This window comes from Pinus tabuliformis, chromosome 6 (assembly GCF_031772625.1).
Source record: "Pinus tabuliformis cultivar Carrire ecotype Pingquan chromosome 6, CPIR1, whole genome shotgun sequence".
Lineage (NCBI taxonomy): Eukaryota > Viridiplantae > Streptophyta > Pinopsida > Pinales > Pinaceae > Pinus > Pinus tabuliformis.
In genome coordinates this window covers 1,813,650,838-1,813,665,315 of record NC_142292.1, presented here as the reverse complement: position 1 = coordinate 1,813,665,315, position 14,478 = coordinate 1,813,650,838, and the positions used below count along the sequence as shown (strand labels likewise).

The 14,478-nt window shown below is 36.8% G+C and overlaps 1 pseudogene; it reads left to right on the top strand.

Annotated features, from left to right (window-relative positions):
* Positions 1-11,221: 11,221 nt before the first annotated feature.
* LOC149266270 (ALA-interacting subunit 5 pseudogene) lies at positions 11,222-11,656 on the top strand (annotated as a pseudogene).
* Positions 11,657-14,478: the final 2,822 nt, after the last annotated feature.

Below are 14,478 nucleotides of genomic sequence, written 5' to 3'. Positions count from 1 at the left end.
ATTCTTAAATGATATAAAATTCTTAAAGACTGATTTCTCCTTCTACTCTGCCACATCTATCCCTTAACTAGTAAAGTTGGTTAGTCCAAAAAATCCATTGGTAAAGGCATTGATTATGGCTATGGGTTTTGCTACTACCATGTAGCTATTGCTGGCCACTTGCCATAAGTTGTGGTCTTCTCTGAGCTAGTAATTGAGCAAGTTCTTCTCCAACAGCTGAAAGAAGTCCTTGTGGATTTTGATCTTGGTGTACTCTAGATTGACTTGGAAATTGACATTGGAGTTTGATTCTTGAAAGGAAATAAGATTCATACTACATATTACCCTTGGGAAAACCATGACCATCAATTGGCCCAACCTGTCCATGTTTGATAGCAACAAATAGTGCCCACTGTAGCATGAATAAGAAACCGAAGATTATGATATCTAAACTTTTTTATTATACTACTTGCAGATATGTCTCAGATGTTTTTAGCCCTTGAAAACTTATGGCATGTGCTTAATTGTCCCAAACATAGCATAAGCAAAGTCACCCCCACAGGATTTGAATATGAGTTGATGGGAGTAAATACAGGATGATGTGCATGGATTTTTTAAGGGTTAAATTTAGCGGATTAGCTAATTTATATATATATAAATATCCTTGTAAAAATTGTGTCATTTTCAGAACCATCCATTAATTTCACATAAAAGATATCATCTATATTGCAATTCTCAAAAAAATAGTTTCAATCAGTTTTCAAAGCTTGTGAGTATGGCAGGAAGCCAAATGAAGTTCATTTGAAGTCTGACAATATTTTCACTTGAAGGTTGTTGGATTGCAGAAGAGAAATCTTTATTTCCAACCTTTGAGAATTTTATCCACATGGTTTCTTGGTGACTCCAACATTCTCTCATATGTTTTTGGCAAATGAAAAAATCTATGTTTTAGAATGGTCTTTTCAATGATGAAAATGACTTGTTGATAAGCCCTCAAATACATTTCTACGCAACTACCATATTTGGCCCACATATACCTCCCTACATGAATATTTCTCACCAGCAAACAAATGCAGACTTGATTGATAAACTCCAGATGACACAAGTATGAATGAATAGTCCCAATGCTAGCATACAATAAGTTAATTCTGTGCACTTTTCAGGTGTTTTTTGTGTTACTCTATTGACTTAGAACAACAATAGTAGCTAAGAAGTATGGAAGAACAATTGCAGCTTTTTATTTCTACTAAAAAGCAGGTAACACAAGACTGTAAACAAGAATTTGACTTTTGGTTTTGGCTCCATTTCCTTGTTAATATAATCAGTCCTCATTTACAATGTGATTTTATAACATACTGCTGAAGGTTACAGAAGGACTAACAGAGAGAGTGGAGAAATTGAAGACAACATACAGTTCTGGCATCAAAGATCTGCATAATCTAGCCCATGCACTTGATGAAATGTCCCTGTCAAGTTTTGAGAAGGTCAACTTAACAGTATCTAAACAGTTTTCAGCTCTAGATGATGTAAGATTCTGCTTTGTCACAATTCACAAAGTAGTGAAGTGAAGAGTGGATTTATATATATTTTACTTGTGTGCAGGTTTTGGCCATTGCTGTTTCAGAGGCTGATGCAATGCTCTAACCAACTCAGACTCTGTAATCAATATTACCAGCTATGTGTACTCTAATAGAGTAATCCTTTGCCATAAAATGTTGTTGCTTTGATTTCCTTCATCTAAGGTCTCTTTCAATCTACCCTTCAATATCATTTTAATTTTACTAAAAACATGGAACATGCTTATCATTTGGGTTACTAACAATATCTATTTCATGTATTTTAATTGATACACAGTCACATCATGGCACTTTAAGATCACATTTTTTACTACTCCGTTAGGAACAATTAGAAAAAATATATATATATTTTATGGGAATTTACACAAAAAACTCATAAACAAGAAAACTTTACTATGGCCATCCATATATATATATATCTATATCTATATCTATATATATATATATATATATATATATATATATATATATATATATATATATATATATATCTATATCTCTCTCTCTCTCTCTATATATATATATATATAGTTGCTTCTTGAACTGAGTTCAAATTTTTACAAATCATAACCTTTTGAGTGAATAGAATTAACCACTGCGACAATAAAAGAGGCACACCAGAGGCTAGAGAGCATAATAACTTAAAGAAAGGAGTAGCCAATCCAATATAGTGCATAAGTCAATAGCCTTAAAAGTTTCCTCGGCTCAAATCTGTCCACTTCAATCAACAAACAATTGTGTCCCTTCTTGGCATACATTGTGAAACCTTTTACCAGTCTCTTAAAGATTATTCTTGTAGACCTCAAATAACACCAACCTTAGGTGATGCGACAAGTAAATGATTAGGACTAGGGGAAAAGATAGAAACAATTCCCCAAAAAATTGGATTCAAACCACACAAATAAAGATCTAATATCATGCCTGAATCTACTTGTTTCTTGCATCCTACCCTGATTCCATTTGTCTCTTCAAAGAGCATTCAAGCACCTTCAAGGATTTTTCTATTTAGTCATCTCTTAGCTCTCTTGCAGAATGCATGTTTCCATTTGTCTTTTCCCTTTTTGGAAGGATTTCCTATTCTAGTAAAATTCAAGATCACAATCAAGGAGTAGTCACCAAGACAGTTAACACTTTATCACAAGCATAAAAGGACAAAACATCGTTCAGTGAACATCAACAAATCATGAAGAGGGCATGTTTAAAATAACATAACAATCTACTATGCTATCATATACTATTCCATGAAGGCAAAATCATCTTGATGAAGTCATGAAAATCCAACGAGATCTTTGTCTAGAGGCAAGGAATAAAAAATCCAACAAAAAAAAATGCAATGATAAGGTTCAAACCTCATTGGACTTTTACCATCTAACCATAACTTTATAAAGATGTAAAATATAAAGATCTATAAATCTAATAAACATCGAACCATGAACATAGGTATGAGAACATAGTAACTACATGTTTAAGCATAAAAATCAAACATGCTGCATGAACATAAATAAGTAAAGAGATTCTATTTGACAGCGAGAAAATTTTTCAGTGACCATGAACAGATTATGAAAAAGGTATTTTCATAACAACATAACAATGGGAAAACATAACTATACTTATCATATGAAAAAGGGCAACCTGATGATGCCATGATAACCTAGCTAATCTATTCTTTGTGCATACCTCATTGATTCCCACTAAAGTTGAAGTCCTTCCATAGATGATCAGTCATGGTAGTAGATGATGCTTTTCCACTTATTCTATAGTTACCTAGAAACGTGTCAAACGTTATTGCAAAGAAATTTTCTAGAGCATCAAGGTATATGTGCACACACAATGAAAGAGTGTCAAATGTACCTGGCATGGCAGGTAAGGTTGGATGGTCTTGCATCTTCCTTTGGTCTTGGGTTATCGCCATGGTTGGGGATTGTTGCATTGCTATAAAAATAAACATACCACATGTTAAAGAATGGTGATAATTAAATACTTAAATCTAAAACCATGACTCTATTGAACACATGAAACTAACATGGAACCATAGAAATAACATTATTTGATCGATGACATCCTCGCTTATTGTGGTATCGAAACTAAAATGGTTCATATTCTGATGGATCAACATTTAAATCAATTTCCAAACCATTGTCTTTTCTTCTGCTTCTTCTTTTCTTTGTGGGGCTAATGAAACTATTCTTCCTCTTCAAATATGGATCAAGAGAACCCAATCTAGGTGTGAATTCAAAATCAGTAATGTGCATATTATTGGCTTCATCCAACATTTTTTTAAGCATACCAGTCAACTGGATTGTCTTTGTCAAAGTAGTAGGAGGGTTATCTAAAATGAGATGTGTATAGCTAAACAACTCCTCCCTTGCCAAATGAAGTGCCTCGGCATCTGCATCAACAACATTTGTGGCCATAAGAGTAGAATTGACATCTACATCATGCTTTTGAGGCTCTATATTGATCTCAGGTGGGTCATTTCATATGTTATCCTCTCCATGCTGATGAAGCAATGGATTTGAATTATCCGAGTGGAAATACAACCAATTAACCTTTATGGCATGCTTGCAAATGTTTCCACAGACAGACCATGGACATTCACACGTTATAAAATCCTTACGATACCAGGTGACAAGGTAGTTTTTACCTCGATTTGTCTGACTTCTCACCCAATAAGCACAGGTTATGCTCTCATGAGGACAACAATCAGTATCCATAATTTTTTTTGCTCATTCCACTAATGATTCTAGCTGCTTTTCTCTCTTGTAGTTGTTTAGAAATCCTTCTTCTTTTAAAATTTCCTTGAACCGATAACAAGGTTCAACTATTGTTAGTAGCATATGCAATAAAAAATTCATCCTTCGGGCACCAATTTTCCTTCTATCAAATAGAAATGTTGTTTTTAGGTAACAATGGTATGACTCAACAACATTATTAGTCTCCTGATTTTCATGAGGAAACTCCCAACAACCTTTCACCCACATACCTAATTGCAAATAGAATGATGTCAGTCTCACTATATCACCTTTATAAAGGAAAAATATGCATATAATACATTGTTTACTTATGAATCTTATCCCCAGTGACCCAATTCTTGTTGAAATAGTCTAAGAACTTCTCTTCATCTGCAAACTTGATAAAAAATTGAATGATTGCATCTTCCACTTCATAATTGAGAGTGTGTTTCATGATGAAACCTAACTCACTGAACATCTCCTTGGCTTTTATGGAACTAGTGGCTAGCCGATTGACATTTTTCAACCAAGCCCTCCGTACATGCCATACGCATAAGATCACATCACAACCTGTGATCCTCCTGGCCATATTCAATGCATTTTATTGTGGTATTTTTAGAAAAAATGCAAGTTTGGTTATTCATGATAATGTTAAAGTTACCTCAAGGCACTTATTTCAGCTAGTGCGTCATCAACCATGAAAGCATTGACTTTCCAATCAGGATGGGCTTGGAAACACTTGTGCATGAGCTTCTCTAGCCATATTGCAATATCATCTAATGTGTTTCGTGATGCCACGACCCATGCAATAGGCACCCCGCTTTGTTGTTCATCAAATGCCACGAGTGTATACAACTAATATTGTCATTTTCAACATTACATAAATTCAAATATAAGTTATTAATCATTCTGAATGTATACAACTTAAATAAATATATTCAATAAATGATTGGCATCTGACTTACCCTGTATTTATTTGTGTTAAATGTTGAATCCATGGCTATTAAGCTATTGTGTGATAGCTTGACCATTGTCTCCAACATCTACTTTGTTTTAATCCCTATTATAAAAGGGACCTCCACACCATTGGGCTTTTGGTAAAAGAAAAAATCTTCCCGATGCTTTTGATACCAAAGGTTTACACTCATTTCATCCTTTTTGTGAAGTTGATAATTTCCCTTCGCCAACCTATTATAGATGTTTACAATATCTTTCCTGCATAAGAAGAAATCTCTATCTCGAGTTGCCAACTCGATGTCAACATGTCTCTTAATGTGGGTTCTATACACTACATCAATAGGCACTCTAAAAAATAAACAACTCTCTACATATGCAATAATGTCCCTTGAAAGCTTTGGCCTATGCAAGGCCCTGGTCTCGCCTGAAGTGTCACATTGACCATGACAAGGCCAACCTTCCCCATCTTCATGTTCATACATATTGAAAGTTAATATTGCTCTATCAAGAATTTCATGCATAACTTTCACAATAAAGTGGCGTTGGCAACCCCTCTTCTGCACAAATGAGGTCCTTTGTTTCATTGAAAGATTTCCTCTTTTATCCTCTGGGCCAAATGAACAATGATAACTACACCAAAAGTTTAAATTGTTAGTACATACAAAGAAAGATAACCGTGGTTTCAAAAGATCTAAACAATATATATTTTAAATCCTCACATATCATATTGCAATGTAGCAGTAGCTCTTTCTTTTGGTTTTTTTGTTTTGTTTTCCGTATGAATTTACATGGAGTGTCAGGCCAGGAAGTAACTCTCCAAAGGCAGAAAAAAACCGATTCGTGTATATTCCATAGGTAACCCATTGTTATATACAATAGGGAGTGATTGTTCAGTTCATCTCCCGATGACTGTTCACCTTCCCAATTTATTTATTTACATAAAATTCGCAATCATGAAGATTAGGTGTCAACATTCCCCCCCTTAATCTAAAGGGATGTTGGTGAGTCCAAGCATCATTCTGAATCATTCAAGCTTCTCCCTTCCAAGTGCTTTGGTGAAGATGTCTGCAATTTTCTCATTTGTGGAACAATGACGGAGATAGATTGTTTTGGCCTCAACATGATGTCGAATCAGATGATATTTAGTATTGATATGCTTTGTTCGATCATGGAACTTTGGGTTCTTGGCCAACTTTATTGCAGAGGTGTTATCAATCATGAGTGGAGTTGATTGTACTTGTTTTACCTGCAAATCTTCAAGAATTTTCCTGAGCCACACAATTTCTTTCGTTGCTTCAGCTGCTGCAAGGTATTCTGCTTCTCTTGTGGAATCTGCTGGAACTGATTGTTTGCGTGATCTCCAGGAGACAGCTCCTGATCCAAGACTCATAGCATATCCTGAAGTAGATACCCCAGTTTCTTTGTCTCCATCGAAGTCTGAATCAGAGTATCCAATCAAGCTGAAGTCATCCACCTGTGTATACTTGATTCCAAGGTCTTGAGTTCCCTTCAAGTACCTTAGAACTCTTTTTGCAGTAGACCAATGTCCCTCACAAGGCTTTTGCATGAACCTGGAGAGGATTCCAACAGTAAATGAAATGTCTGGTCGGGTAGTAGTGAGGTAGATGAGACTTCCTACAAGCTGTCTATACTTTGTTGCATCCTTAAATTCCTTTCCTTCAATAGATGTGAGCTTTAAGTTTTGTTCCATTGGAGTAGAAAGAGGATTTCATTCTGTCATGCCAAATCTGTTTAACAAATCTCCAATGTATTTCTTTTGAGAAAGAAATATGGCTTTTGGATGTTGGGTTACTTCAATGCCAAGATAGTAATGAACATAGCCCAAATCAGTCATTTCAAAACTTTTCCCCAATTCCTTCTTTATGGATGCAATGTAGCTTTCATTGTTCCCTGTCATTAAAAGATCATCTACATATACTACAAGATACACAACTGTTTTTCCAACTTTCTTGACAAACAAAGTTGCATCATCAAGATCAAAATGATTGAAGTTGAGTTTCAGAAGATGCTCAGTTAGTTTTTCATACCAGGCTCGCGGTGCTTGTTTGAGGCCATACAAGGACTTCATAAGTTTGCATACTTTATGTTCATGTCCTTTCATAGAAAATCATTCAGGCTGGGACATAAAAACATTCTCTTTTAGATCTCCATTGAAGAATGCAGTTTTTACATCCATTTGATGGACTTTCCAACCGTTCTGAGCTGCTAGTGCAAAGAGTGTCCGGATGGTGGCCCATTTTGCTGTGGGGGCAAAAGTTTCCTCATAATTGACCCCTTCCTTCTGTGCAAAACCTTTTGCCACAAGCCTAGCTTTGTGCTTGTCAAGTGAGCCATCAGCTTTGTATTTGTTCTTGTAGACCCACTTGCAGCCAATTGGTTTGGTTCCAAATGGAGGATCAACCAGCTTCCAAGTGATATTCTTTATGAGGGCATCATACTCCTTTTTCATTGCTTCTTTCCATTCATCATGAGAAGCAACTTCTTTGAAGGAAGTTGGTTCAAAATTTGTAGACAGGTTCAATTCACAATCATAAGTAACATCCATATCAACAGGTGAATTAGAGTCATCTACATCACCTCCATCTTGTCGGTTTGAATTTTTGGTTCCTGTTTTTCCAATTTCATCAGGATGAACACTTTCAAGTGTCTTTGTCAGCCACTTTGGGGGACCTTTTTGAGATGGTCCAGGCTACTTTGTTGATTGAGTTGGGACTGAATCAAGATTGAGTCTCCCAATTCTATCAATTACATCACTTAAAGCATCATCCGTTGTTGGAGTTTCATGAAGGGGAGATTGTTCTTCAGAAGAAGATTCCACATGTTGATCTAGTATAGGAATCCCCCCTTCAAGATGTGGAATCTGATTATCAAATTCTTGAAATGATTTCGTTTTTGCGAATCTATCCAAGCGATCAAGTTGCCGCTCAACAACATTGTCAGATTTGGATGATTCAAGAAAAATGACATCTCTAGATACAACAAACTTTTTATTTACTTCATCATAGAGGCGGTATGCTTTAGAGGTGTTTGAATACCCCAAGAAGATACACTTATGACTTCTAGCACCAAGTTTTTTTCTATGTACCTTTGGTATCAAAGCATAACAGGTGGAACCAAAGATCCTGAGATGTTTTACCGAAGGAACATGTCCATACCACAATTCATAAGGAGTCTTGTTTCTTATAGCATTAGATGGACATCTATTCTTTATATATGCAACACATAGAACAGAATCAGCCCAAAACATTATCTTTACATTTTTGAAGAAAAGCATGGATCGTACCATATTCAAGATTGTTCTATTCATTCTTTCAGCTACACCATTCTGTTGGGGATTATAAGGCACAGTTGTTTGATGTTTGATCCCATGTTGGCGAAGATAGTTTTCAAATTCATTTGATGTATATTCTTTTCCATTATCAGTGCGAATAGACCCAATATGAGATTGTGCATCATTTTCAATCCATTTATGAAAATTCTTGAATGTTTGAAAAGCATCAGATTTGTTCTTCAATAAATAAACCCAACACATTCTGGTGTAATCATCAATAAATGTCATGATATATTTATTTCCATTTGCAGAAGGAACAGGCATTGGACCACATAAATCTGAATGAATGAGTTCAAGCTTCCTATGTGCTCTTGAATGTGAATCATGAAAAGACTGTTTGCTATGCTTTCCTAGAATCCAAGCATCACATTGCTTATGTTTCCTAGGAATTGTAGGCAAACGAGCAACACCATTTTTCTTCAATAAGCGGAGACTGTCATAGTTTAAATGTGCAAATCTAGCATGCCATAATAAACTTGATGGAAGTGTACCTTCTTCATGATGAGAAATATATGAGAAATGTTGTGCATGAGCAGAGGTTCCTTGCAGTTTGAGAAGCCTTTCTTCTTCTATTCCCCTCATGACAAGTGAGTGGTCAGATGCTTTTCTTACCTCAAGCTTGCCATCAAACATATGAATGGAGTGACCTTGCTGGTGGATGTGGACCAAGGACAACAAGTTTCTCTTGAGCTGTGGGAGATATAGAACATGATCCAGAAGAAAGTCTGGAAGACCAGGCAGTTTAAGCCTGATTGTGCCAAGCCCTGATGGCTTGATTTTTGACTGATCTGCAAAGTATACTGCTCCATCAACATTGTCAGTGAAATCTTCAAAAAAATCTTTTCTATGAGTCATATGACAGGTTGTTCCTGAATCAAGCAACCAATCATTTTTCGAAGAAGCAAGTGAAGCATTAAACAAATCTTCATTTACTCCAATGTTACATTGTGCCTCAATATAGTGAGCGGATTCAGGTGCTTTACCTTTGTCTGTATCATCAATTTTACCTTTCTGCTGGTTTCTTTTCTGCTCAATTTTGTCCCATGGTAGCTTGCATGTAGAAGCATCATGTGATCCATTTCGTTTGCAGCGAATGCAATGCAGATCTGCCTTTTCTCCTTGAGAATGTCTGCCCCCCTGCCTCTGAAGTATCTTCCTCTTCCTCTTCGTCCACCTCTTCCTCTTGTAGAATCTTGAGCAGGATGCTTTTCTTTATGAGCAAGGCACACAGTCTCTTCAGAAGATTCAGGAGCTATCTTCTTTCCAAAGGCTTTCTTTCTTTCAACAAACTTTTTCACAAGAGAGTCAAAGGTTATATCTTTAATATTTCCATTTTCTTGTAAAGACTCAAGATAATTGGAGTTGGTAGGATAGATTGCCTTGAGAAAAGCAATAAGAGGGATATCCAGCTCAACCTTAGTGGATTTAATATCATGCATTATAGACTTTACTTCAGATGCAAGAGCAAGAGGATCATTATTTTTCAGTTCAAGAGTGAAGAGTTTAATCATGAGTTGAACAACTTCAAGTGCAGAATGTGAGTCATAGAGTTCTTTCAGCTTTTGTAAAGCTTCAAAGGCAGTTGAATATGATGAAATATGGTGACTTACTTCTTCATTTACAGATGCTGCGATTAATGCATAGGCTTTGTTGTTCTTGTTTTCCCAAATGACGAGCTCTTTGTCTGATGTAGGCTGCACTGGGTCATTGTCTCCTTCTCCGACACACACTCCCTTCCACAACTCATTGAATATGAGGGTGTGTTTTATCATCCGGGACCATTCAGGATAGTTCTCCTTGCCAGTGAGAACTATTCCTACCATAGAGATGATTGAATGCATTTTGTAAAAAATACTTCTACTGATAAAAAAACTTTTGCTGATAAATAACTTCTGCTGATAAAAAAACTTCTGCTGATAAATAACTTCTGCTGATAAAAAAAAAACTTCCTTACGTTACAGCCTTATGCACTATATTTTCTTCAAATCCCTCTAATGTTTGATAGAAGCATCAGCATTTCATTGAAATATTATGTACATATCACTTCAATATTACATATCACTTTAATGCTTCAACGCAGCATTACCATTCAAATGATAATAAAAAAAACTGTGCAATACTACTATTCAGGCATTAATTGGTGAAAAATATGGGGCTGCCCAGAAAGAACAGAAAAAATTACATGGCAGATCCCCCACAAAGGCAACACAGCCTATGTACACAATAAACAGAAACGACGAAAGTATACGCAACCTTCTGATGATGATGATGTCGATGTGGAGGAGAAAGCAATGCAATATGAGCTTTCTTGATCTTTGTTTTTGCAGTGTGGCTCAGTGGCGGGGTAGGGCAGGCAGGGGACCGTTCCTCTCCCTATCTCTTTGCAGGTGCTCCGATACCTGAGCGAGGGAGACTTCTGTAAATCGACAGTGGATCCGTTCTCAATACCGTGGGGGACTACGCCGACCGACCAAGAAAATGTACAATTATTTCACTGACCTCTCCGTGTGATCCAACCATCAAATATCGAACGTGGACTCCAAATAGACCGCCAGATCTCTTGGAATGGATGGTGCTTTTGTTGGGATCAAAGAAATCTAGGAAATTTCTTATGTATTATAAACATGTGCAGGTACGTTACCAGCATAAATGACGATCAGCTACTTTATGCCAGTAGTGGGAATGCCACAACAGATTGTGACCCTGAAGCAACAACGGGAAATAATCTTGCAATTATTCCATGTGGTCTCATAGCTTGGAGTTTGTTCAATGATACTTACAACTTCTCCAGAGGGGACACATCGCTGACAGTGAACAGGAAAGGTATTGCGTGGAAAAGTGATCGTCAAGATAAATATGGAAAGGACGTTTTTCCCACGAATTTTCAGAATGAAACTCCGATTGGCAGTGCTACTCTCAATTCATCAATCCCTTTAAGTGGGGACGAGGATCTTATGGTGCGGATGCGACTAGCCGCACTTCCAACCTTCAGGAAGCTATATGGACAGATTGAGGAGGACCTCAAAGAAGTCTCTGCGCATTCAAAATTCAAAACGTAATACCACGGTAATATCAGCTAATTCAAAGAAGTCTCTGCACATTCAAAACGTAATACCATGATAATACCACTTTTCCACTGCGCATGAATCCCTGAGAATGGCGATGAGCTCGAGATCAGTTACCAATACTGTTAACGGGTCACACAATTTCGTAATACAGGGTTATTCCTTGGCCAAGGGCATGGGCGTTGGGTGAGAGCGAAATGATGCTTGGACAGTCCTGCATGGAGGCACCAACGCATCTTTGGGCATGTCAGTTCATCAACAGAGGCAGAGCAGCGCTCAACACTGAGGCAGTGGCAGACTATTTCAGGACAGAGGTAGTGGCAGAGATGAAGGGAGTTACGACTATTTTTAGAACTGGCTCTGATATCATGTGAGGCCAGGCATTAACTCTCCAAAGGCAGAAAAAAAATGATTCGTGTATATTCCATAGGTAACCCATTGTTATATACAATAGGGAGTGATTGTTTAGTTCATCTCCCGATGACTGTTCACCTTCCCAATTTATTTATTTACATAAAATTCCCAATCATGAAGATTAGGTGTCAACATGGAGCAATAGGATTTTCTTCCTCTCCTTTGATAAAGTTAGCAACTCATCGTAATGGGATTACAGCAACTTGATCAATACTTTTGTTTTTTCTATTTATTTCTGTCGAAACCAAGTCTTTACTAGAGAATGACATTTTTCCTTTGAGGTCTTGTACCTCAAGATCCATGATATATTGCCATTTGCTTCACTTGCTCATTTTGAACTGATCTGGTCAAACAATATGCAAGGACATCAAAACTGAAATTTCAATCTTAGCAAGTTATCCAACATATATATACATATAAAACCTCTTTTATGCTTTTTTTGAGGTCTAAATATCAATCACTCAATAATGACAAAAATAAATAGCATAAAAGGATGCAAAAAATTTGGGATGCAAGCATTTCCTTTAAGATGTTGCTTCTTGCCTCATTCACTTTGAAGAAGGCATTCCTTAAAGGAAATATTTCTTTGACAACATGAATAGATGTAATCCAATGAATGTTGGCCATGTTTTTTTAGGGTGATCATTTGCTAAGCAGGACTAGACTTGAATGAAAGGGCTTTCTACAATGTATGTTTACATCACAACTCTACTAGTAGTATGTCCTCAAAGATTCTCGGTGCTGCCATAATATATGTGAAATTTATAGCAGGCAATCATTACACTCACATTCCACTACCCATGGAAAAAGAGATGTGTTAGAACAAAGAAAAGGTAATGAAATCTTCAATACCAACACAAACACCAAGAGCACTAGTGAAAGTGATCCGGTCCGGCCTCATTCCTGCCCTCAACATCCAGACAAAATAACCAAGTGCATTCTCCCCATCCCCAATGTTTGCATATCCTGCAATGATTGAATTACAAGAAACCAAGACCTTCTCAGGCATTTCGTCAAACATTTGGCAAGCAAACTCAATTGCACCCTATTTAACATATCCTGTAATAGCATTCCGCTCATACATTTTGTTAAACACTTGGCGCACATCATTGACAGTTCCACATTTAGCATACATGTTGATGAGATTGTTTTCTACAAATACATTGGGCTCTAAACCACTTTTTATCATATGGGTATGGATCCACTTACCCTTTGCCAAGGCTTTTGTGTCAACAAATCCCTGCAAGAGACTGGCATAGGTGACATACCCTACCTGAAGGTCTCCACAATACAAAAGCTTCATGGCCTCCTTTCTCGGCCTCACCCAAGTGCCCAGAATGGCCAAGAAGGTTAAGCATGCAGGCATAGTGGTCTATTTTTAGGGATGATACAATTGTCTCGAGTCATAGATTCAAAGTATAAACATTCAATGTTCTAGACCATATTTGGTCATATTTATCAACAAATTTTTCCTAAATCCAGTTAGAAATTGTTGGAATTGCAGCTTTCAGTTGATGAATCCGCACAGTAACAATGTTTTAGGGGTTTTTCATGGAGCCAAATCTATTTATGCATTCATAAAGAAAACCTATGCAGATTTGTACCTCTTGTTCTTACTACTTAGTGAGAGAAAGCCTAATCATTGTTTTGTTCATTCATGTTTATAATTGAGAGATACCAAACCATCATAGCACCATGCACTGATTGATTTCTAGTCACAATAATTCCTTGAACCCTGTGGTACATTCCATGCCCTAGTTCAATGAAAGCACCTGCTATGTGTGTGTATCCTCAGGAATCTTGGAAAGTATTTTAATTCTATTTCCCAGGAATCCTAGAAACTATTTTAATTCTATTCCTCAGGAATCCTATCCTGTCATTCAAGGGCTGGAAGCTTCATAGTTCTAATCATTGTAAGAAGAATTTTAATTGTGGTTCATTCCCCATTTAAGTCTACCATTCCTAGAAAATGTTGTTATGTGTCTTCTTTCTTGATTCAGATTTGCTATAATTTACATGATCTTCTGGTAGGCACACCCTTTATGCATGTTGGGGGTCTTTCTACATCCGGATTCACCTCAAGAAGTTTCTTTTTTAATGGCCAGCCAGATATGTTTACTCTGGGTTCTTCATCTAGGCTATATCCTTCCGTGTCATCTTGAGAAATCAGCATGCATTGGTTGCCTTATAGACTCCATAATACATAAGCCCAATAGTGTTTTAGACATTAATCTTTCCCTTAACCTATCTGAAAAATAAATAAAATCAACTCTTCCTTTTGCTATTACAAATCTGAAATACATTGGAGTAAATATCAGCATTCAGATTTGTTGTCCTAAGCCTCATCCTCTATTCATTTTGATTACCATTTGATTGGATTAGGCTACCGTAGGGTTATGCAC